Here is a 24,027-nt window from a genome sequence, read left to right on the forward strand (position 1 = left end):
GCTGCACGTGTATCTCTCTCTCACAGGAAAAGCCGTTCTAGGCTAACTGAAGACCAGGGCCCACAAATCCTGTCACAGCATCACATGACTTGAGTCCTTGGCCAATGGGAGCAGGAAGGGGCAGGAACAATTTGACATAAAGCAAATAGTCCAATCGTGTAGCAACTGCAGAATAGTTAGCATCTCACCAACCGTCCATCGCCCTACGAAACACATGGGCTTTTCAGAGCCTCTTCTGCGACAAATGTACTGGGAGTCCTTGAATAATGCAAACCAATAAGAGCTTTTGGTACTTGCGTATTATACTGTCTAGCTAGCACATACATGTCAATTTCTGGCCCGTGGTTAAGGGCTCTGTCTTTGACATGTGAGACCAGGGTTTGAATCCTGGCTAGGGTCACTACCTATTCAGTAAGAGTCCTTAGGCAATATTTTCTAACAGTGCAGGGTGACCCCTTGAGCACTCCCTTAGTGGGTGTAGCTTTTAAAGGAGTTATATTGGTAAAAAACAAAACTTTTACTCACCTGGGGCTTTCTCCAGCCCCTTGCAGCCGACTGACCCACGCTGAACTTTCCGCCGCTGTCCCGGTCTCCTCGCATGATGCGTAGCCCGAGGTACTTACTGCACCTGTGTGAAGCACGCTGTCAATCATGACCACTTCACGCAGGCGCAGTAAGGACGGCCTCTGCATTGTGCAAGGAGCCCAAGATGGCGGAGTGGTCTGCGTGGGACAGTCGGCTGCTAGAGGCTGGAGAACGCTCCAGGTGAGTAAAGCATTTTTTTTTTTATGTTTTGCCTGATGACTCCTATAAGTGCTTTGAGTCTAACAGGAGAAAAGCGCTATACAAATGTTAGGATTATTATTGGCTATTCAGGATTTTCTCCTTGAAAACTGAATACTTATGCCCTGTGAACACTGAATATGTATGCCCCGTTGTGTATTAAATTGTTCACAGTGAATTTCTGTATTAACCTCCCTAGCATTCTGAACGAGCTGAGCTCGTCCAGTGACGCTGGAGGGCACCTCTCAGGCCCTGGTGGGCCGATTTGAATAATATTTTTTGAAACATGCAGCTAGCACTTTGCTAGCTGCGTGTTTCTCCAATTGAGTGGCAGGCAGCGCTAAGGGGTGGATCTGGACTCTTTATGCGGTCGATGACGTCATTCCGTTCGTCGCCATGGCGATGGGGAAGCCCTGAAGGAAATCCCGTTCAGAACGGGATTCCCTGATTGGCATGATCGGAAGGGTGGGCAGGAATTGGCAGGTAGTGGGGGGGGGGGGGGGATCATGTAGCAAGCGATAGGCTAGCTACATGATAAGAAAAAAAAAATTAGGTTTAAAAAAACCACACGCGGCCGTGTAGAATCAGGACGCCAGGGAGGTTAAACTAATTTTTCCAACGTGAAATTATATACTGTATTTTAATATACTATTTCTAATACACGTTGCATTCATATGAATGTTTCACTTCTTTCCACTAAGAGGCGCCACAGCACCTGTATTGAACAAGAATGCAGGCTGTGTATGAAAGCGAATCTTCAGCCTCAAATAAAAAAAAACCTCCAGTCTCCCTGAAATAGAGAGTTATATCTACCTGAGAAGTCTTGTCCTGCGAAGCCATCCCGAAGTCCCTGCATCACCTGACTTCTGGCGCCTGGCCCCGCCTCCCCTCTCCGCAGGGAAAAATGCCAAGCTATTTAGTGCAGTAAAGGGGGAGGCGGGGCCAGGTACAGGAAGTCAGATGATGCAGGGTCTTCGAGATCGCTTTGCGGTACAAGACTTCTCAGGTCAATATAAAACTTTCTATTACAGGATTTTTGATTTGAGGCTGGAGATCTGTTTTACTGTAACTAAACCGGGAACAGAACAGTTGCTGTGTTGTGATCAATCAGCTGTTGAAGAAACATATACACTTTTCCAGGCTGTGTAACTGTCAAACTGTCTTCCTGTGTCCTGCTAGACGATATAATACTTAAAGGACCTCTGTCACAAAAATCTTAATTTAAAATATGTTAACACATACAAGTAAGTTTCTTCTGGAGATAGGCCTGGTGCACACCAGAGGAGTTTTTCTGAGCGTTTTGAGTTTTTAAATCTGCTGCTAATGTTATCCTATGTGTCTGTGCACACTGGAGCAAGGAGGTTTTGTAAAAACCCCATAGCATTACATTGGGAAGAGCTTTTAGGTTTCAAAAGCTCTTCCCAATGTAATGCTATGGTTTTTTTTTTTTACAAAACCTCATTGCTCCAGTGTGCACAGACACATAGGATAACATTAGCAGCAGATTTAAAAACTCCTCTAGTGTGCACCAGGCCTTAAAGAGAACCCGAGGTGGGTTCTAAGAATCCTGATAGCAGACAGAGGCTGGCTGTGCATATAATCACCAGCCTGTTCCTATATATCGTCCTTCCAGGACCCCCCTGCGCTCCGTTCTGCCCCCCATAAATCACAGCCGTGCTGTCGACATGCAGAATGTCACCAGCTGACTATTTACAATTGCCTATCAATTTCTGCCACTCCCCCGCTTCCTCCATAGCGCCTGTACCCGCTCGCGTCCCTTCCCTCCCCGCAAAGTTGTGATCACTCGACGCTGATGCACCGCTTTACAGGCCCCGCCCCCCGAGACCCCTTGCGCAGCCTGGCCAATCACCGACAGGCCGCGCTATGGGGTGGATCGGGACTCCCTCCGATGCTATGACGTCTGACGTCATCCCAATCGTCGCCATGGCAAGCCAAACAGGAAAACAGTTCTGAACGGGATTTCCTGTTTGCTGATCGCCCGAGGCGATCGAAAGGGGTGGGGGGATGCCGCGGCACAGCGGCTTTCATGTAGCTAGCGCTAGGCTAGCTCCATGATTTAGAAGAAAAAAAAACTGCTGCGCTGCCACCCTGGTGATTTTAATAGAATGCCAGGGTGGTTAAAAAAAAGTCAGCCTCCATATAACTCTCACTTTGGGTGTGCTTAAAGAGGAACTCCAGTGAAAATGTATAAAGTGCTTCATTTTTACAATAATGATGTATAAATGATTTAATCAGTGTTTTCCCATTGTAAAATCTTTCCTCTCCCTGATCTACATTCTGACTTATCACATGGTGACATCTTTACTGCTGGCAGGTGATGTCACTGGAAGTAGCTGCTGTTTGGCAGTTGGAAACTGCTGTAAACAGTTATTTCCCACAATGCAACGAGGTTCACTGACAGGAAACTGCCAGGACCATGGTCCTCAGTTTCCTGTGAAAGGAGTTTCACCACAATATCAGCCATACAGACTCCCCTGATGATCTATTGGTGAAAAGAAAAAGATTTCTCATGGGAAAGGAGGTATCTGCTACTGATTGGGATGAAGTTCAATTCTTGGTTAGTTTCTCTTTAAAATAAACACAAGATGAGTGTGATAAGAGAGGCTGCCATGTTTATTTCCTTTTTAACAATACCAGTTACCTGGTAGGTCTCCTGATCCTGTGTCTATTACATTTACCCATGGACATTGAAAAAGCGTATGCAGATCAAGTACTCTGACTCTGTTTTACTGGATTAGTAATATGCTTGTTCCAGGGTTTTGTATGAAAGATCAACAGGAGTTCCCAGAAACTGGCATTGTTTACAAAGCAATAGATATGGCAGCCTCCACATCCCTCTCACCTCAGGTTCCCTTTAATAAAGGAGGTGATCCACAGATTTGTTGGAATACAAGGAAGTCTCAGGAAATCAGCCGCTTGCCATATTTATGATATGGACATTTCTCCATATTTATTAGGGATCATCAGTATTAAAGGATACCCGAAGTGACATGATGAGAGAGATGTGTGTACAGTGCCTATAGAGGACCAGTGACTTGGTCTGGAATGCGAAGTGTGGATGCTTCTGGAAAGGGCACCCAGATGCCACCTGCAGGACTGTCCTCTCTCCACACGGATCTTCTCTGGCATCTTCAGCAGACTCCGCTTCCGGATGGTCTTCACTGCAATGCGGTGGCCTGATCGGGAATCTGCTGCCAGCAGGACCTGGAGGAGGTGAAATCACAGGTTACCATCTTGTGCTCCAGCCGCCACCAAACTGGCATGATTTAAGATAATAGTGACATACGTGACACTTTCTGCATAGCTCACAACTGTCCCTCTTTTGGAGCCCTGTCCCTCTGTCCCTTTTCCCTCCTCATTTGTCCCTCTTTCAGGACTTTGTCCCTCTTTCTATGTAAATATATATATTTCTCTACTAAAAAAATGTGTGTGTTTGACTCTAAACTTTATTCCCATCCTTTAAATTAATATATTAATAATTGTAAAATGTTAATTTGAAGGAAAATGAACCAGGGTAGGAAGGAGCAGTGTGGTTTGAATTATAAAACAACATATTTTTCTTATGAAATCTTTATGATATGCATGACTAGGGGTGTGATGGGGGCGTGATAAGGGGTGTGGCAGGGCGTGGCTTAAGTTTCCCTCATTCTCATCTCAAAAAGTTGGGAGGTATGCTTTCTGGGGTCACACAAGCATCTCCAAATATTCCCATCAGCCATATTATTTGTCATCACACCTCCCAACGTTTGATATAAGAAAGAGGGACACTTGTAAGACACACCCCTAGTCACTAAAACCAAAAAGAATTCAGAAGCAAAAGACAGTTTTATAATTCAGCCCACTCTAGTCCTCTCCATCCAGGGCCGGATTTACAGCTCAGGAGCCTATGGGCACAGAAGTTCTGGCGCCCAAAACTCCGCCCCTCAGCTCAGGCCACACACTTAAATGACACTTCCTTTTCTTAGGAAATAAATGATGATAATCTCAAGCCGCTCCGTTCACTTCATATCACTCCCGGTAATCTGGCCAGTCATGCGCTTCCACACATGCGCTGTAGTACTGCACAGGCACAGAATACTGCTGGCTTCGGGAGGACGGGGGAGGTGCACGGCCAGGCTGCGCATGCACAGAAGAGCGTGGCCAGCCAAACTACCAGGAGGCATATTAAGTGAACAGAGCAGACGGAAGGAAAGCGAGGGAACCCACACACCTTATGGGGCTGGAGGAAGCCCAGGTAAGTATAAATACACACAAATATCCAATCTCAGGTTCCTTTTAAGCAATTCGGCTTAGGAAAGGGACGTGGCACCTAGTGGAAATGAGCCCTAAAACACACACATACACACACGCTGTACACCCACATACATGCACACTATATACACACACACTGTACATATGTACACACTGTACGCCAGCACGGTGGCGTTGCAGTTAGCGCTCTCGCCTTGCAACGCTGGGTCCCCGGTTCAAATCCCAGCCAGGTTAACATCTCCAATGAGTTGTATGTTCTCCATGTGTCTGCATGGGTTTCCTCTGGGTACACCAGTTTCCTCCCACATCCCAAAAACATACAGATAATTTAATTGGCTTCACCCCAAATTGGCCCTAGACTATGATACATGCACTACATACATAGACATACGACTGTGGTAGAATTAGATTGTGATCCCCTCTGAGGGACAAATAAGTGACAAGATATTATATATTCTATCTAGATAATATTTATTTTCTGCTTTCCTGGGTCAAGTCGCCTGGTTCCAGCACTGTCTTTGTGGCTGGGGTGAAGGGTTTTCCCCTTGCTTCTAACTTTAACCCCCCCCCCCCCCAGCTAATCTTAAACCCTCCCCTTGGTTAACCATAACCCCCTACCAATACACTCCCAAAACATAGCCAAAATGCAAATTTTGGGGCGCTGCTATTGTCACCCATTGAAATAGCCGTATTTTACATTGCGGGTGGTCCCAAACCCAATGCCCAATATTGCCCAAATTTCCTCTCATTACTGATATTTCCTCCATGAGCCTACATTTGCTGCTAATCGCGGGTTTGGCAGCAGGCTAGGTGGCACTGGGCAGTTGCCCAGGTTGCACAACGGTAAGGCATCAGTGGAGTGCTGAGAGAGGTCTATGTAAGGTGTTTTCATAATTTATAAGACAGGAACTCTGTGTGACATTTCAGATGTGTGTATGTAATTATATACTGTATACAGCACAGTCCCTAACATCTGGCACCGGTGGGGAACGCCTGATGTTGGATACATGTGCTTGCCGTTTGCTTGAGCAACCAGCTAAAATAGCACAAACCTCCCCCCAAATACTTACTGAGACTCCAGTGATGTCTAGCAGCCTTTCCGCGTCACCTAGCGGGCTGCTAGCGGCTTTCCGTCTTCCCCTGCACAAGTAAGCCGGCATGTCAGCTGACCCGGATCGGGTCACTTGACACGCCAACTTGCATGCCCGGAGGTCGGAAGCTGCTAGGAGCCCACTAGGTGATGCGCAAAGGCTGCTAGACATCGCTGGAAGCTTGATAAGCCTTTAGCCTCAAAACCTCAAAAAAGCAAAGCCCCCTGTTAACAGGGACTTTGCTGTATAGTGTATACATGCTAATGAAGTGTTTCCACTTACTTTTCCATAAATCCCAGAGCCGAGCTTCCGCAGAAACTGGAGCCGCATCAGGTCGCTGGAGATGCGGTCTGGGATCCAGTGTGGCCGACATCCACTTGTTCCTATTGGGGTGAGAAGAGAATATCACAGTCAGTAAATGACAGAGATTATGGATGGAGGAAAGCTTTCTATAGACACAACATAAACCTTCTGTTGAGACAATCTGTAATCTGTATATGTAGATTGTACATCCTGCCCTCCCCTCTCCCCCAAAGCCGCTAAACCAGGGGTGTCAAACACAATCACATAGGGGGGCAATATCTAAAACATGGTCTGAGTTGTGGGCCACGTTGTTCATTAAAATTTAATGAGGGGGAGGGGGGAGTCTGAAGGGCAACCTAAAAATGTCAGGTGCAAAACCAGAATGTGGCCCCTTACAGCAAACCGGAAGCTATCATATTTTTAGGACAATAAGAATCACATTTTCTTCCCTAAACTTGGGGAAAAGTGGGTGCAGCTTATAGTCCGAAGATATGGTAAATAGATGCAGAGTGCGCAGGGAGGACTTATCCATCCAGTGCCGTGCTCCTCTTCCCCCTCTCTGGTGGTCTTCAGTGTAGTCAACAGGCTCCTTTTCTCCTCTTGCAGGTGCCTCAGCTTCGTCAAGTATTTCATGCTTCCTTTCGCTGCCACACTCCACTTCGCAGTGTCATTACTGTAACCACAGCGGCGCATGTAACCACTTTGCGACAGAAGATGGAAGCCCAGAAGCATGGAGGAGACGAAGGACCCAGTGGGCAGAGGAGACAGAGAAGCTGAACCGGGAACAGTGTCCTGCTGGCTGCAGAAGAGGTGCCTGTTGAAGACCACCAGAGAGGGGAAGTGGAGTGCGGCGGTGGCAGGAGGAAGCATGGAGGACCCGGAGAAGCTGAGGCGGCCACAGGAGGAGAAGAGGAGCCTGTTTACTGAACTGAAGACCACCAGAGAGGGGGAAGAGGAGCGCAGTGGCAGGATCAGGTGCAGTATGGAAGTGTCAGTGTAGTGTGGTATTAGTTCATTGTTTGTGTAGTGTTAGTGTAGTGTTGTGTTAGTGTAGTGTTGTGTAGTGTTAGTGTAGTCAGGGGCGTTTCTAGGGTCCTTGGAGATCAGTGGCACCTGTGGGCACCAGGCGGGGAGGTACATGCGGCGCGCGCATGAACTTAGCAGCGGATAACGGGCCTGCTCATCGAAATATTGGACGGAGCCCCCTGTCCTTTATTTAGATCATTTACAATCAGTATAGGCATAGATCAAAGATGTATACGCACATACAATTTTGATTGGTCAATCACTGACCCCCAATTTTCCCACCCCCGTGCAGTAAGTGGGCCAACAGACAATGAATTTTATGAACAGAGCTAAAATTGGCTAATCAAAATTGTATGTGTGTACCAGGCTTTACAGCTAATACTGTACATACTGAAAGTAGCAGGGATCAGCATACAATACAGCTGGTTTACAATCAATAAAGGCACAGAGTAACACCTTACACTGTACACACTGGAGGTAAATCAGCACACAGTGCAGGCACTAGAGAACAGCGTATACTGTACATACTGTAGGCAGCAGAATTCAGCACACTGCAGCTAGCGTGCCAAAAATATGACGATCACGTTGTGCGGCGTGATTATCGCGCCGCACCAAAAAATTGGTGGGCCATGGACCAGAATATAGGTGTGGTAACGGGTGGAGACAAATTTACATGAACCTAGCAATGGTGGGACATCAGATTAGGACAGTGGTGGCGAACCTTTTGGAGGCTGAGTGCCCAAACTGCAACCCAAAAGTCACTTATCTATCGCAAAGTGGCAACAGCAATTTAAACTAAATACTGTACAAACGTTTTAACTCATACATGAACATTATGGAAAATCCAAGTTGAAAATAAACTGTGAAGATAAACAATTTCATCCATCCCACTCCTGAAAAATGTATTCAATTTTTTAGAACCTCCCAGTTTTATTTTCTGTTTTAAAACGCTAAAAAAGTAGGTTTAATGCTATTGTCTCATATGATAAGGATTCAGCTTTTCCCATAGTCTCGCAGTTAGCAATCATGTGACCCCCAACAAGACATATTCAGCAATCATGAGGCCCCCAACAAATCATGAGGCCCCCAACAAGACAAATTCAGCAATCATGAGGCCCCCAACAAATCATGAGGCCCCCAACAAGACAAATTCAGCAATCATGAGGCCCCCAACAAGACAAATTCAGCAATCATGAGGCCCCCAACAAGACAAATTCAGCAGTCATGAGGCACATAAATAGACAGCATTTCACATAAATAGGCAGAATGCCCCCTTAATATGGTAGCCCCCCAAGTTAGGTAGTGAGTGACAGGGACCCCCAGGTTAGCTAGTGAGTGACAGGTGCCTCCAGTTAGGTAGTGAGTGACAGGGACCCCGATAGTGAGTGACAGGGAGCACCTTTAGGTAGTGAGTGAGTGACAGGGAGCCCCTTTAGGCAGTGAGTGAGTGACAGGGAGCCCCTTTAGGGAGTGAGTGAGTGACAGGGAGGCCCTTTAGGGAGTGAGTGAGTGCCAGAGAGCCCCTTTAGTGAGTGAGTGCGTGCCAGGGAGCCCCTTTAGGGAGTGAGTGAGTGACAGAGAGGCCCTTTAGGGAGTGAGTGCGTGCCAGGGAGCCCCTTTAGGGAGTGATTGAGTGACAGGGAGGCCCTTTAGGGAGTGAGTGAGTGACAGGGAGCCCCTTTAGGCAGTGAGTGAGTGACAAGGAGCCCCTTTAGGGAGTGAGTGCGTGCCAGGGAGCCCCTTTAGGGAGTGAGTGCGTGCCAGGGAGCCCCTTTAGGGAGTGAGTGCGTGCCAGGGAGCCCCTTTAGGGAGTGAATGAGTGCCAGGGAGCCCCTTTAGGGAGTGAATGAGTGCCAGGGAGCCCCTTTAGGGAGTGAGTGCGTGCCAGGGAGCCCCTTTAGGGAGTGAGTGCGTGCCAGGGAGCCCCTTTAGGGAGTGAGTGAGTGCCAGGAAGCCCCTTTAGGGAGTGAGTGAGTGCCAGGGGAGCCCCTTTAGGGAGTGAGTGAGTGACAGGGAGCCCCTTTAGGGAGTGAGTGAGTGACAGGGAGCCCCTTTAGGCAGTGAGTGAGTGACAGGGAGCCCCTTTAGGGAGTGAGTGCGTGCCAGGGAGCCCCTTTAGGGAGTGAGTGCGTGCCAGGGAGCCCCTTTAGGGAGTGGGTGCGTGCCAGGGAGCCCCTTTAGGGAGTGAGTGAGTGCCAGGGAGCCCCTTTAGGGAGTGAGTGAGTGCCAGGGAGCCCCTTTAGGGAGTGAGTGAGTGACAGGGAGTGAGTGAGTGCCAGGGAGCCCCTTTAGGGAGTGAGTGAGTGCCAGGGGAGCCCCTTTAGGGAGTGAGTGAGTGACAGGGAGCCCCTTTAGGGAGTGAGTGCGTGCCAGGGAGCCCCTTTAGGGAGTGAGTGAGTGAGTGAGTGACAGGGAGGCGCCCCCTCTAGTCGCCGCCGCTCCCCCCCCCACCTCTCAGCAGACCTCAGGATCAGTGGCGACCCGACCAGATGTACGAGCGGGCGCTGGACGCACCCGCTCGATATGCGGAAGTGATGTCACTTCCGCATATCAGTGCAGGCGCTGGGTCCTAGCGCCCGCACGATTGGTCGCCGGCTCGCCGCCTGATCCTGAGGTCTGAGACTGTCAGTGACGAAGCGGCTGGAGGGAGCCGCTGAGTCTTGACAGAGGGGGCGGCCGGGCGGAGATCCGTGGCACCCCAGGACAGATTGGGGGCACGTGCCCCCCTAAAACAGGGCTAGCGACGCCCCTGAGTGTAGTGTTGTGTTAGTGTAGTGTTTGGATACTGTATAGTGCAGTGTTGTGTAGCATGGCTGGTGGGCCAGCAGGGGTTAGTGTAGTGTTGTATGAAGTGTAGTGTAACTGGTGGGGCCAGGAGGGGTTAGTGTAGTGTAGCTGGGCAGAGTAGATTAGAGACAGATTAGGGGGAAGAGATCCATAAGATGCCCTTGCACTATAGACACACCAGGTATAGTATTTTTCCCCTGATTTCTGGCCTCTAAACCTAGGTGCATCTTATTGTCCGGAAGGTCTTATAATCCGAAAAATACGGTACATATGTATTGTTGGATACCCAGACCGGTGGATGGGGTTGGAGTGGAGGGGTGGGGTGGCAGCTCCAAACTGCTAACAACTGTCTCACTTTAAAAAAATGCTTGCTTGCAGCTATTGGCAGTATGGGTGAGAACAGCAAAGACAACATGCTTTTAAATGCGTATTGGGAATGTCTGCAAAAAGTAGACCTATGCAACAAATCAGAATGGGAGATGTGGAGGTTGCTTGTATATACAGATATAACTAAAAAAAATGTAAGAATGGGCGCTGTCACTCACATGTATTGTCCCTTTTCCAGAAAGTTAGTAAAAAAAAAAAGATAAAAAATGGTGCACATGTGTACAAGGCAAACAATGGCATGCGGGTACATACATCTACCTGCCATATAAATGGCCTGCCATCTCCATGGGAATGTCAAAGAGCACCAATACAATCACACGTGTACAGAAAGGAGTCATTTCATCATCTCTTTTACTCTTTAAAATCATGCAGATTTGAAGCTCTTGAGGGCCACATAAAATGGTGTTGCGGTCCGAATTTGGGAGGTGGAAAGCAACAGATATTTGACAAAATCCCTGACTGAGCATTCAGTCTGGCTTTGCTATAATGACTCAGCTATAATGATTCCTGAGCAAAGCCAGACTGAATGCTCAGTCAGGGATTTTATCAGGGTGGATAAGAAGCAGGCTGAGCAGTGAAGGATGAAACAGAGAGCAGGGTAGGTGTTTTCTCTAATGTTCCCACTGATATATATGGTAAAATACATGAGGGTGCTTCATCTCTGGTTCACTTTAAGGACCACCACAGTGACAAATTGTATAATTTAAAACAGATATTTATAAGTACCTTTCTTCCAGGATAAAATGCGCTATAAATTAATTTTCTTCTATGTCACTATTGCTTACAGTAGGCAGTACAAATCTGACAGGTTTTGGACTAATCCATCTCCTCATGGGAGATTCTCAGTATTTACTTTAGTCTTTAGATTAGCGCTCTATGGAAAAGAACCTAAATAAGGATGCCGGCCAGCCTCCCTACTCACTTGTACACTATTTTGTACTATTTTGGCAGTTGGACGGAGCAACTGGTGATCAGCAAGCGCTTTTAATAAAGCAAAAACAAAAACCCTGAGAATCTAGTCCAAAATCAGATTTTTACTGCCTAGTGTAAGTGACAGCAACACAGGAAAAAAGTATGTGATAGTGCATTAAACTCTGGGACAATTGCACATCTTATACTGTACATATACATACACATATACTGTATATGCACACATATACATGTACTCAGAGCCAGGACAAGGTCCTCCGGCACCCAAGGCTGAGACACCAAAGTGCGCCCCTCCATCCCTCCCACCCCAGCCGTCACACACTGATTGCTATAAGAGTAAGAGGTGCCCCAGAGCCCCCAACCCCCCCAACACCTTAATCTCTAGTTATCTGGCTTGCAGTCACTGCCATGTATCCAATTTTCTTATTTCTCTCTGCTTTAACCACTTAAAGAAATACTTAAGGGAAAAAAAATGACATTTACTCACCCGGGGCATCCCTCAGCCCCCTGAAGCTGGATGGTGCCCTCGCAGCCCCGTTCCGATCGTCCTGTCCCCGCCGGTGGCTACTTCCAGGTTCGGCGACAGCCGCCGACAGGCCGGGAACGCGGCTGATTTTCTGCGTTCCCACTCGCTATATGCTGCTATAGCGTAGCTATATGGTATGTATATAGAGTGGTGTATACTACTGCATTAGCTAGGCCTATTTTTAACATTAAGTCTCAAGCAACCAGAGAGCACATCAACCAACTCCCCATCCGTGCCAGATAATGTATCTGTACAGCACTATGGGATATGTTATACATGATATCTGTTCTAAGTGGGTGAAATCCAGGCACCTCTATATTGGGGAAATGTGGGCTAAATGATATAGGTATTTAATGAGCCTAATCTGGGTATATTCTAATGGGGAAAAAGTGAGCTGCATGATCTGGGTATGTAATGGGCATAATCTGGGTCCATCCTTTTTACTAGAAATTTGTAAAAGGCCATTGAAGAGTAAAGTAATACAGTCATCTTTTCTGTTAAATTGGCTGTATAGTGTATTAAGGGCTCTTCCTGTTCAGTAAGCCAGCACCTATTCAGTAAGGAAACCTTGGGCAAGACCCCCTAATGCTGCTACTGCCTACAGAGCGCAGCCCAGTGGATTTGAGTCTGCCAGGAGAAAAGCGCAATAGTTTTCTCTGTATGTCTGTATCTTTTCTGTTAAATGATCTCACCTTACTTATTAACCCCCTGGTGGTAAGCCCTAGCCCCCGGGAGCTCTATGCAGAGCAGTGCAAGCAGCGGACATTTTTACTCACCTCCTGGGGGATCCAGACGTCGGTAGCCGTTCTCCTTCCTGTCCTCCAAGGCTCTGAATCACTCTAGTGAGATTGCCGTCAGTGATCTCACTACATAGTTACAGCGCCACCTGGAGGACAGAGGGAAAATTGCAGCGCTGGAGCCCAGGGGTGAGTGAGACACACAGCAATTGATTTGCAACCAGTAGTGTGCCATCTTTATTTGTGTGGACGTTTCCAGGGCTGTGTGAGCAATCCGGCCTGAGACTTGGCACCAGCCTGTAGCCAGGTTTTGTATACCTGAGGAGCAGTTTTCCCTGCAGTACATTGTGTGGGTGAGTAAGTGCTGGGGCTGCTGCTGGCTTTCAGGCAGCATGATTTTTTTTCCTGATTTTAGAGTCTGAAGCAAGCTGAAAAGACCCTAAAATCTGGAAATAATCATACCACCAGGGAGGTTAACTCACAATTTATCTTTCCTTGAAGCAGGGGTCACACAGAGAGCAGGATCATCCACCAGGCAACCTAGGCAGGTGCTTGGGGCCTAGTCTGTGTCAAGGGGCCCACCTGCCACCCTCTCTGACCTCTCTCCACTTAAGCTTACCAAAAAGTCCACAAGGGGGTCCCAAATCTACTCTCTTGCCTAGGGCCCTATTACATCTTAATCCATCTCTGGTCACACTTGTCTATTCGTTTTTCTGCATGCGTTTTCTGCACACCAGCCGTTTGAGCTAACGTGTCCACAGAAGCTAATGTGATTTATAGGAAAATGCATACCGTTCTGCACTGCTGTCAGTTCTGCTTGGGAAAAACGCATTCAAGTGTGAACTAGCCCACTGATTAACATTGAGGGCAGGAGCACACTAGGCAGAAACGCCAGCATTGCGTAAACCGCTAGCGTTAACTAACGCACATAATGTAAGTTAATTGCATTCTGCAATGTGCGTTTTTGAAAACGCTGAACTTGAATTTTTCCAAAACGCATCAAAAATGCACATAATGTTTGTCAATGGTGACGCAGAGGTATACCTTTTTATTGCGTTTTTTTATGCTTCTTTTTTTAAAAAAAAAACAAGTTTGATGATGTATTTCCGCTTCCTGTTGATTTCCTAGTGATGAGCGTAAAACGCAGACTTGTGATTCATATGTTCGAAACGCAAATGCATTAATTATGCAAGCAAAACGCATGTGTGGAAGCGCAAACGCACTCAAAACGCACATAAACCACACAAATGCATATGCAGCAAAATGCAACCTTTCACGCAAAGCCTAGTGTGTTCCCAGCCCGATTCTTAGTATATGTGTGCAAAAAACGCGCATAATAGCAGACAAGTGTGACCGCTGCCTTAATGACTTAACTCGTGATTTATTTCTCCTTATTATTGCTATTACTATTGTTATTGATTTACAAAGTGCCAACATATTGTGTGGCACTTTGCAAAGTAAGAAACAAACATCGTGTACATACAGTAATAATACAGACAATGGTGTACACCAGGGCTGCCCAATAGGTCGATCGCGATCTACCGGTAGATCGCGACCGCCTGATCGGTAGATCGCAGCCTCATGGCCGCGTCCTATTGAATTTTGTGGCCAGCAGCTGTAGGTCCGATCAGATGCTGCTGCTGGCCGCTGAGGGGGAGGAGAGAGGCCAGGGGCGACGCTGGAAGCAATACTTCTGCCTCCACTCACTCTGCCTGCCGGAGCTCTCCCTCAGTGAAGTGAAGACCAGGACGCCACCGCTGGAGCTGGAGGGAGGTAAGTTATAACATGTACCTGGGCTCCTACACCCAGCTACCTATACTGAGGCACATATACCCAGCTACCTATACTGATTTGTGGGAAGGGTAGGAGGCGCCTGGTAGAACGGAAAATAGTATATTCACTCTATATGGTAGATACAGCATTCAATAAAAAATGGTGTGATCCTACCTTCTAGGTGTCCCCTTTCGGGAAGTATACAAACGGGAGTTTATGCAGACAGTGAACAGAGGCACTATCATTGACCTGAGGAAGCGGCTCTGACCGTGAAATGCGTTGTCTTGTTCAAAATAAAACTCCCGTTTGTATACTTCCCGAAAGGGGACACCTAGAAGGTAGGATCACACCATTTTTTATTGAATGCTGTATCTACCATATAGAGTGAATATACTATTTTCCGTTCTACCAGGTGCCTCCTACCCTTCCCACAAACCCCTAACCCTACCCTAACCCCTTCTCTTAGGGGAAGATCTATAACGGAAAGCTTACAATAGATCTATTTTTTGGAGCAGCGACCAAGAACAAAGGCTGAGTGGGGACGGAATTTCCCCACAAGCGAAAACGAGTGGTTACCTCACCCAGCAACCTACTGTTGTGAGTATAAAATCTACTGTACTTACTAAATATCCCCGTACCAACTAACATATTGCACCAGATTGGGCTTGGATAAAGTGAGGGTGACAGAAGAAGTGCTGCCTCCTGCAGGGCAAAAGGGAAGGCACACAGCTGCACAATAAGTAAATGGAGCACTGCTGGATCTGCAGGCAGGGTACATTCAATGCTATGCCAATGTACATGGCCCCAGGAGCACCATCACTACATGAACCTTACAGGCTGAGCCATCACACCTTACTTTTACAGAACATCTCAAGGGGCACGGATCATCCAGATTCAAACTTTTTTACTTTAAAACCATCAATATGCAGTTCAGATATAAATCCTACTTGTGTCTGTGTGTTTCTCCTTCAGGCCTGGTGTGGTGGAGCCAACATTGTAGCATGCAAAAAAAATTCAGGTGCACAGAATGTGTCTATGTACATGGATCACAACATAAAGAGTATGAGCTGCCCAGCACTGTGAGAAAGAGTATAAAACATAATCAGGCTACAAAAGCTGAAAAAAACAGTTTCTGGTAATAAAATCCTGCGTTTCAAGCCCTACTCCATAGAGCCAAATTAATCCATGTCATGCACTGATGAGGATCAACCAATCCAAAACAGTCTGTATGCATATTGGATTATTATGGCTCTGTGCACCTTAACAAGCTGACACATCATTGCATTCCAGCGGATCTGTAGGTGTGCTTAGCTTCTAAGGGCAACAATGGTTAGTTTGCATATATTCAGCAGTGATGCACTGGGAGATATCTCGGATGCTCACTCCAACCTGAATTATCGCAAATTCATTCTGTTTTAAGAAAGCAAACTTTTGTTTTCCTTGGTAATAAAATGACACCTGGGGAAAACAGCTGCACATAGATAGACACAGAAGTATTGCAGCAGTTAGCAGTTCAGCCACTAGATGTCGCTGATGTAATCCTCATAGGAGAGATGGATGGGAAGGCACTGTACCTACAGACAAGAGTCCTGGCTTAGGAGTTGAGGCTGGCAGCCTGGGAAATAAGGTGCAAACTAGTGTAAAAAGATATTCTATGTAGTCCTATTTTATCTTCAACTGATCCATTATTAAAAACAAGTATTGCACTTGAATTCTTGGCCATATCAGAGTCACTTTTTCACATGTTAAACACCAAGTGGGTAGTGGGTGACACAAGCTGTTGCCGCCATCTCCTTGCAGAATTCTTCCAGTACTATGAGACCGAGGCAAAAAGTTTCATGGCCCAGCCTGAGGAAGAGGTACAGAGATAAATATTGTAGTGCTAAAATATCACTGAAGTACAGACAGCATCCAGAAATGAACAACCATTTGCTTTCATATGCCACAAGATATTCCTTCCGTGTAACTTAACTTGCTTCTATCAGGTTAATCTCCTTTCTCCCTGCAGAATGCTGGTAACTGCTTGTCCAACAGCATCAACATGAAACCCCTCCCAATTCCTCCAAATCATAGGTGAGGAGTGTGATGCTACTACAACTAAGGGATTGAAAAACCTTGTAAAATGTATGAAATTAGGGAGGTGATTATGTGGAGAAATAATCAGACGATACAGTGTCTATTATAAAATAAATGATAGGTTTACTTTATAGGATGGAAACAGCTGTCACTTTCCAGGTGACCCTCGTATTTTGCACTTCCAGCAATTCAAAATTTATTAGAAAGAATAGGCTGACAATTCATGGTTTGTGACCCCTAAACCTTGTTTAAAAGTATACCAGAGCTGAAATTAAAGAGTGTTCTTTTACTAACCTGGGGCTTCTTCCAGTCCCCATAGGCTTGTATGTAACTCCCAGTCATCTTCATCACTCCGCTGTTTGGCCCGCTACAGCAGCTAAGTTGCCCAAGCCGCATAGTACTGCGCACGCACTGGCCCAGCGGCGGGCACCCTTGATCGCGGTCCTGTAGCATTCTGGGAGTGGGAGCATTCTGCGTATATGCACAGCTACGGGGCTTGATGTAGCACACATGGGGGAGCATGATCATGGACCCATGCCAACAGACCAGTCCAAGCACAGTACTGTGCAACTTGGCCGACTCGGCTGCTGTAGAGGGCCAAACAGAGTGAAGAGCACCACTGGGAGGACAGCGAGGGACATACACATAGGCAAATGCAGGGGGGGGGATTACAGCTGCCCAGAATCCCCCCTCAGACCCGGGCCGGTGCAGTGTCTGGGGACCTGCTACAGTTGACTTTGGATGTAAAACGCAGCAGCGTGTGTACAGAGCATAAAGCAGCTCTGGAGAACTTAACAGAGTCAGGTATGGGCACAGCCCTATGCCCTGCTGTATGAATGCTTCACTTTCCCCTTCATTAGCAATGTCAGCTGTCCTCATTATTTTCTGTATCCAAACTGCTCCTGCTCAATCCCATTCTCGATTGGACATTTAGGAAATAATTGTCAGATCCTGTCAGTGGGGCATTATGTGTACCCAGCATAATGTCCTACTATATTATTATACTGTATTGTGTGTGGCTGAGGGAGACCTTTCAGGAATCCCCCCTTTGAAAATCCTGGGTTTGACCCTGATTCACGCCTACAGGGGCTGGAAGAAGTGCCAGGTAAGTAAATTTCAGCTGTGGTATCCTTCAAAGCAATTATGTGTCACAGAAGTGCATAATACAGCCTCTTACACACACTAGAGGGGTCCTGGCTAGTGTTGGGCGAACAGTGTTCGCCACTGTTCGGGTTCTGCAGAACATCACCCTGTTCGGGTGATGTTCGAGTTCGGCCGAACACCTGATGGTGTTCGGCCAAACTGTTCGGCCATGTGGCCGAACTAAGAGCGCATGGCCGAACGTTACCCGAACGTTCGGCTAGCGCTGTGATTGGCCGAACGGGTCACGTGTAGTGTTGGGCGAACATCTAGATGTTCGGGTTCGGGCCGAACATGGCCGCGATGTTCGGGTGTTCGAGCCGAACTCCGAACATAATGGAAGTCAATGGGGACCCGAACTTTCGTGCTTTGTAAAGCCTCCTTATATGCTACATACCCCAAATTTACAGGGTATATGCACCTTGGGAGTGGGTACAAGAGGAAAACATTTTTAGCAAAAAGAGCTTATAGTTTTTGAGAAAATCGATTTTAAAATTTCAAAGGGAAAACTGTCTTTTAAATGCGGGAAATGTCTGTTTTCTTTGCACAGGTAACATGCTTTTTGTCGGCATACAGTCATAAATGTAATACATATAAGAGGTTCCAGGAAAAGGGACCGGTAACGCTAACTTAGCAGCAGCACACGTGATGGAACAGGAGGAGGGTTGCGCAGGAGGAGAAGGCCACGCTTTGAGACACAACAACCCAGGCCTTGCACGAGGACAAGAAGCGTGCGGATAGCAATTTGCATTTTGTCGCCATGCAGTCATAAATGTAATACAGATGAGAGGTTCAATAAACAGGGACCGGAAACGCTAACCCATCACAGATGTTCATTGTTCATGTTACTTGGTTGGGGTCCGGGAGTGTTGCGTAGTCGTTTCCAATCCAGGATTGATTCATTTTAATTTGAGTCAGACGGTCTGCATTTTCTGTGGAGAGGCGGATACGCCAATCTGTGACGATGCCTCTGGCAGCACTGAAACAGCGTTCCGACATAACGCTGGCTGCCGGGCAAGCCAGCACCTCTATTGCGTACATTGCCAGTTTGTGCCAGGTGTCTAGCTTCGATACCCAATAGTTGAAGGGTGCAGATGGATTGTTCAACACAGCTATGCCATCTGACATGTAGTCCTTGACCATCTTCTCCAGGCGATCGGTGTTGTAGGTGGATCTGCACGCTTGCTGTTCTGTGTGCTGCTGCATGGGTGTCAGAAAATTTTCCCACTTCAAGGACACTGCCGATACCATTCCCTTTTGGGCACTAGCTGCGGCTTGTGTTGTTTGCTGCCCTCCTGGTCGTCCTGGGTTTGCGGAAGTCAGTCTGTCGGCGTACAACTGGCTAGAGGAGGGGGAGGATGTCAATCTCCTCTCTAAAGTCTCCACAAGGGCCTGCTGGTATTCTTCCGTTTTGACCTGTCTGGCTCTTTCTTCAAGCAGTTTTGGAACATTGTGTTTGTACCGTGGATCCAGAAGGGTATAAACCCAGTAATTGGTGTTGTCCAGAATGCGCACAATGCGTGGGTCGCGTTCAATGCAGTCCTAGGCCGAAGAGGTCATAGCCTAGGGTCACAAAAACCTGTTTATTTGGGCAATTTCAATGGTGGCGAGTCTGACGTACATAAATCACAGCAATGGCCGTTAGCAACGTCTAAATCTCACGAAATGTCTCATGCAGGTAAAAGACATATTGTTAGACTTGGGCTCCAAAGATGGGTTCCCTACATCTCTGCAAACCAGAGTTACAGGGCTCCAAATTTGGTAAAATCCCCCATAGGCTTTCATTGGGCCTCCTATTTACAGTTCCAAAATCTCACATCTTTTCAAAGGGCAATTGCTCAGCAGTGGCAAATTTTCTAGCATTGTAGGGACCCTTAGGGGGAACGTGACTGGTGAGTTTCGGGCCCCTAGGCCGAAGAGGTCATAGCCTAGGGTCACAAAAACCTGTTTATTTGGGCTATTTCAATGGTAGTGATGGTGACGTACATAAATCTCAGCCATGGCCGTTAGCAACGTCTGAATTTCACGAAATGTCTCATGCAGGTAGAAGACATATTGTTAGACTTGGATTCCAAAGATGGGGTCCCTACATCTCTGCAAACCAGAGTTACAGGGGTCCAAAATTGGTAAAATCCCCCATAGGCTTTCATTGCCTCCCTATTTCACTTTCCAAAATCTCACATCTTTTCAAAGGGCAATTGCTCAGCAGTGGCACATTTTCTAGCATTGTAGGGACCCTTAGGGGGAACATGACTGGTGAGTTTCGGGCCCCTAGGCCGAAGAGGTCATAGCCTAGGGTCACAAAAACCTGTTTATTTGCGCTATTTCAATGGTAGTGATGCTGACGTACATAAATCTCATCCATGGCCGTTAGCAACATCTGAATTTCACGAAATGTCTCATGCAGGTAGAAGACATATTGTTAGACTTGGATTCCAAAGATGGGGTCCCTACATCTCTGCAAACTAGAGTTACAGGGGTCCAAAATTGGTAAAATCCCCCATAGGCTTTTATTGCCTCCCTATTTCACTTTCCAAAATCTCACATCTTTTCAAAGGGCAATTGCTCAGCAGTGGCAAATTTTCTAGCATTGTAGGGACCCTTAGAGGGAACATGACTGGTGAGTTTCGGGCCCCTAGGACGAAGAGGTCATAGCCTAGGGTCACAAAAACCTGTTTATTTGGGCTATTTCAATGGTAGTGATGCTGACGTACATAAATCTCAGCCATGGCCGTTAGCAACGTCTGAATTTCACGAAATGTCTCATGCAGGTAGAAGACATATTGTTAGACTTGGATTCCAAAGATGGGGTCTCTACTTCTCTGCAAACCAGAATTACAGGGCTCCAAAATTGGTAAAATCCCCCATAGGCTTTCATTGGGCCTACTATTTACCGTTCCAAAATCTCACACCATTTCAAAGGGCAATGGCTCAGCAGTGGCAAAACTCACCAGTCATGATCCCCCTAAGGGTCCCTACAATGCTAGAAAATTTGGTACTGCTGAGCCATTGCCCTTTGAAAAGATGTGAGATTTTGGAAAGTGAAATAGGGAGGCAATAAAAGCCTATGGGGGATTTTACCAATTTTGGACCCCTGTAACTCTGGTTTGCAGAGATGTAGGGACCCCATCTTTGGAATCCAAGTCTAACAATATGTCTTCTACCTGCATGAGACATTTCGTGAAATTCAGACGTTGCTAACGGCCATGGCTGAGATTTATGTACGTCACCATCACTACCATTGAAATAGCCCAAATAAACAGGTTTTTGTGACCCTAGGCTATGACCTCTTCGGCCTAGGGGCCCGAAACTCACCAGTCATGTTCCCCCTAAGGGTCCCTACAATGCTAGAAAATTTGCCACTGCTGAGCCATTGCCCTTTGAAAAGATGTGAGATTTTGGAAAGTGAAATAGGGAGGCAATAAAAGCCTATGGGGGATTTTACCAATTTTGGAGCCCTGTAATTCTGGTTTGCAGAGATGTAGAGACCCCATTTTTGGAATCCAAGTCTAACAATATGTCTTCTACCTGCATGAGACATTTCGTGAAATTCAGACGTTGCTAACGGCCATGGCTGAGATTTATGTACGTCACCATCACTACCATTGAAATAGCCCAAATAAACAGGTTTTTGTGACCCTAGGCTATGACCTCTTCGTCCTAGGGGCCCGAAACTCACCAGTCATGTTCCCCCTAAGGGTCCCTACAATGCTAGAAAATTTTCCACTGCTGAGCAATTGCCCTTTGAAAAGATGTGAGATTTTGGAAAGTGAAATAGGGAGGCAATAAAAGCCTATGGGGGATTTTACCAATTTTGGACCCCTGTAACTCTGGTTTGCAGAGATGTAGGGACCCCATCTTTGGAATCCAAGTCTAACAATATGTCTTCTACCTGCATGAGACATTTCGTGAAATTCAGACGTTGCTAACGGCTATGGCTGAGATTTATGTACGTCAGCATCACTACCATTGAAATAGCCCAAATAAACAGGTATTTGTGACCCTAGGCTATGACCTCTTCGGCCTAGGGGCCCGAAACTCACCAGTCATGTTCCCCCTAAGGGTCCCTACAATACTAGAAAATTTGCCACTGCTGAGCCATTGCCCTTTGAAAAGATGTGAGATTTTGGAAAGTGAAATAGGGAGGCAATAAAAGCCTATGGGGGATTTTACCAATTTTGGACCCCTGTAACTCTGGTTTGCAGAGATGTAGGGACCCCATCTTTGGAATCCAAGTCTAACAATATGTCTTCTACCTGCATGAGACATTTCGTGAAATTCAGACGTTGCTAACGGCCATGGCTGAGATTTATGTACGTCACCATCACTACCATTGAAATAGCCCAAATAAACAGGTTTTTGTGACCCTAGGCTATGACCTCTTCGGCCTAGGGGCCCGAAACTCACCAGTCATGTTCCCCCTAAGGGTCCCTACAATGCTAGAAAATTTGCCACTGCTGAGCAATTGCCCTTTGAAAAGATGTGAGATTTTGGAACTGTAAATAGGAGGCCCAATGAAAGCCTATGGGGGATTTTACCAAATTTGGAGCCCTGTAACTCTGGTTTGCAGAGATGTAGGGAACCCATCTTTGGAGCCCAAGTCTAACAATATGTCTTCTACCTGCATGAGACATTTCGTGAGATTCAGACATTGCTAACGGCCATTGCTGCGATTTATGTACGTCAGGCTCGCCACCATTGAAATTGCCCAAATAAACAGGTTTTTGTGACCCTAGGCTATGACCTCTTCAGCCTAGGACTGCATTAAACGCGACCCACGCATTGTGCGCATTCTGGACAACACCAATTACTGGGTTTATACCCTTCTGGATCCACGGTACAAACACAATGTTCCAAAACTGCTTGAAGAAAGAGTCAGACAGGTCAAAATGGAAGAATACCAGCAGGCCCTTGTGGAGACTTTAGAGAGGAGATTGACATCCTCCCCCTCCTCTAGCCAGTTGTACGCCGACAGACTGACTTCCGCAAACCCAGGACGACCAGGAGGGCAGCAAACAACACAAGCCGCAGCTAGTGCCCAAAAGGGAATGGTATCGGCAGTGTCCTTGGAGTGGAAAAAGTTTCTGACACCCATGCAGCAGCACACAGAACAGCAAGCGTGCAGATCCACCTACAACACCGATCGCCTGGAGAAGATGGTCAAGGACTACATGTCAAATGGCATAGCTGTGTTGAACAATCCATCTGCACCCTTCAACTATTGGGTATCGAAGCTAGACACCTGGCACAAACTGGCAATGTACGCAATAGAGGTGCTGGCTTGCCCGGCAGCCAGCGTTATGTCGGAACGCTGTTTCAGTGCTGCCGGAGGCATCGTCACAGATCGGCATATCCGCCTCTCCACAGAAAATGCAGACCGTCTGACTCAAATTAAAATGAATCAATCCTGGATTGGAAACGACTACGCAACACTCCCGGACCCCAACCAAGTAACATGAACAATGAACATCTGTGATGGGTTAGCGTTTCCGGTCCCTGTTTATTGAACCTCTCATCTGTATTACATTTATGACTGCATGGCGACAAAATGCAAATTGCTATCCGCACGCTTCTTGTCCTCATGCAAGGCCTGGGTTGTTGTGTCTCAAAGCGTGGCCTTCTCCTCCTGCGCCACCCTCCTCCTGTTCCATCATGTGTGCTGCTGCTGGGTTAGCGTTACCGGTCCCTTTTCCTGGAACCTCTTATATGTATTACATTTATGACTGCATGCCGACAAAAAGCATGTTACCTGTGCAAAGAAAACAGACATTTCCCGCATTAAAAGACAGTTTTCCCTTTGAAACTTTAAAATCGATTTTCTCAAAAACTATAAGCTCTTTTTGCTAAATTTTTTCCCTCTTGTACCCACTCCCAAGGTGCACATACCCTGCAAATTTGGGGTATGTAGCATGTAAGAAAGCTTTACAAAGCACGAAAGTTCGGGTCCCCATTGACTTCCATTATGTTCGGAGTTCGGGTCGAACACCCGAACATCGCGGCGATGTTCGGCGAACGTTCGCGAACCCGAACATCTAGGTGTTCGCCCAACACTAGTCCTGGCCAGTTGGGGAACTCTCTTCCGAGAAACTAGCAGGTGTAAAAGCATCGCTGAGAGATCCGGAGTGGCGGATCATATCGGTGGAGTTGACTGTTCTCCTCCTTACCCCTCCCACACTAAGCCACTCCATTGTCTCCC

The 24,027-nt window shown here is 46.9% G+C and overlaps 1 long non-coding RNA gene across 1 annotated transcript in view; it reads right to left on the bottom strand.

Annotated features, from left to right (window-relative positions):
* Positions 1–3,467: 3,467 nt before the first annotated feature.
* Positions 3,468–24,027, bottom strand: part of LOC137522991 (uncharacterized) — a 29,159-nt gene continuing 8,599 nt past the window's right edge. Inside the window, exons 2-3 of the long non-coding RNA XR_011022496.1 lie at positions 6,429–6,529; positions 3,468–4,008 (exon numbers count right to left, since the gene is read on the bottom strand). This is a non-coding gene — a long non-coding RNA (uncharacterized lncRNA). The remainder of the gene's footprint in view (positions 4,009–6,428; positions 6,530–24,027) is intronic.

This window comes from Hyperolius riggenbachi, chromosome 6 (assembly GCF_040937935.1).
Source record: "Hyperolius riggenbachi isolate aHypRig1 chromosome 6, aHypRig1.pri, whole genome shotgun sequence".
NCBI lineage: Eukaryota > Metazoa > Chordata > Amphibia > Anura > Hyperoliidae > Hyperolius > Hyperolius riggenbachi.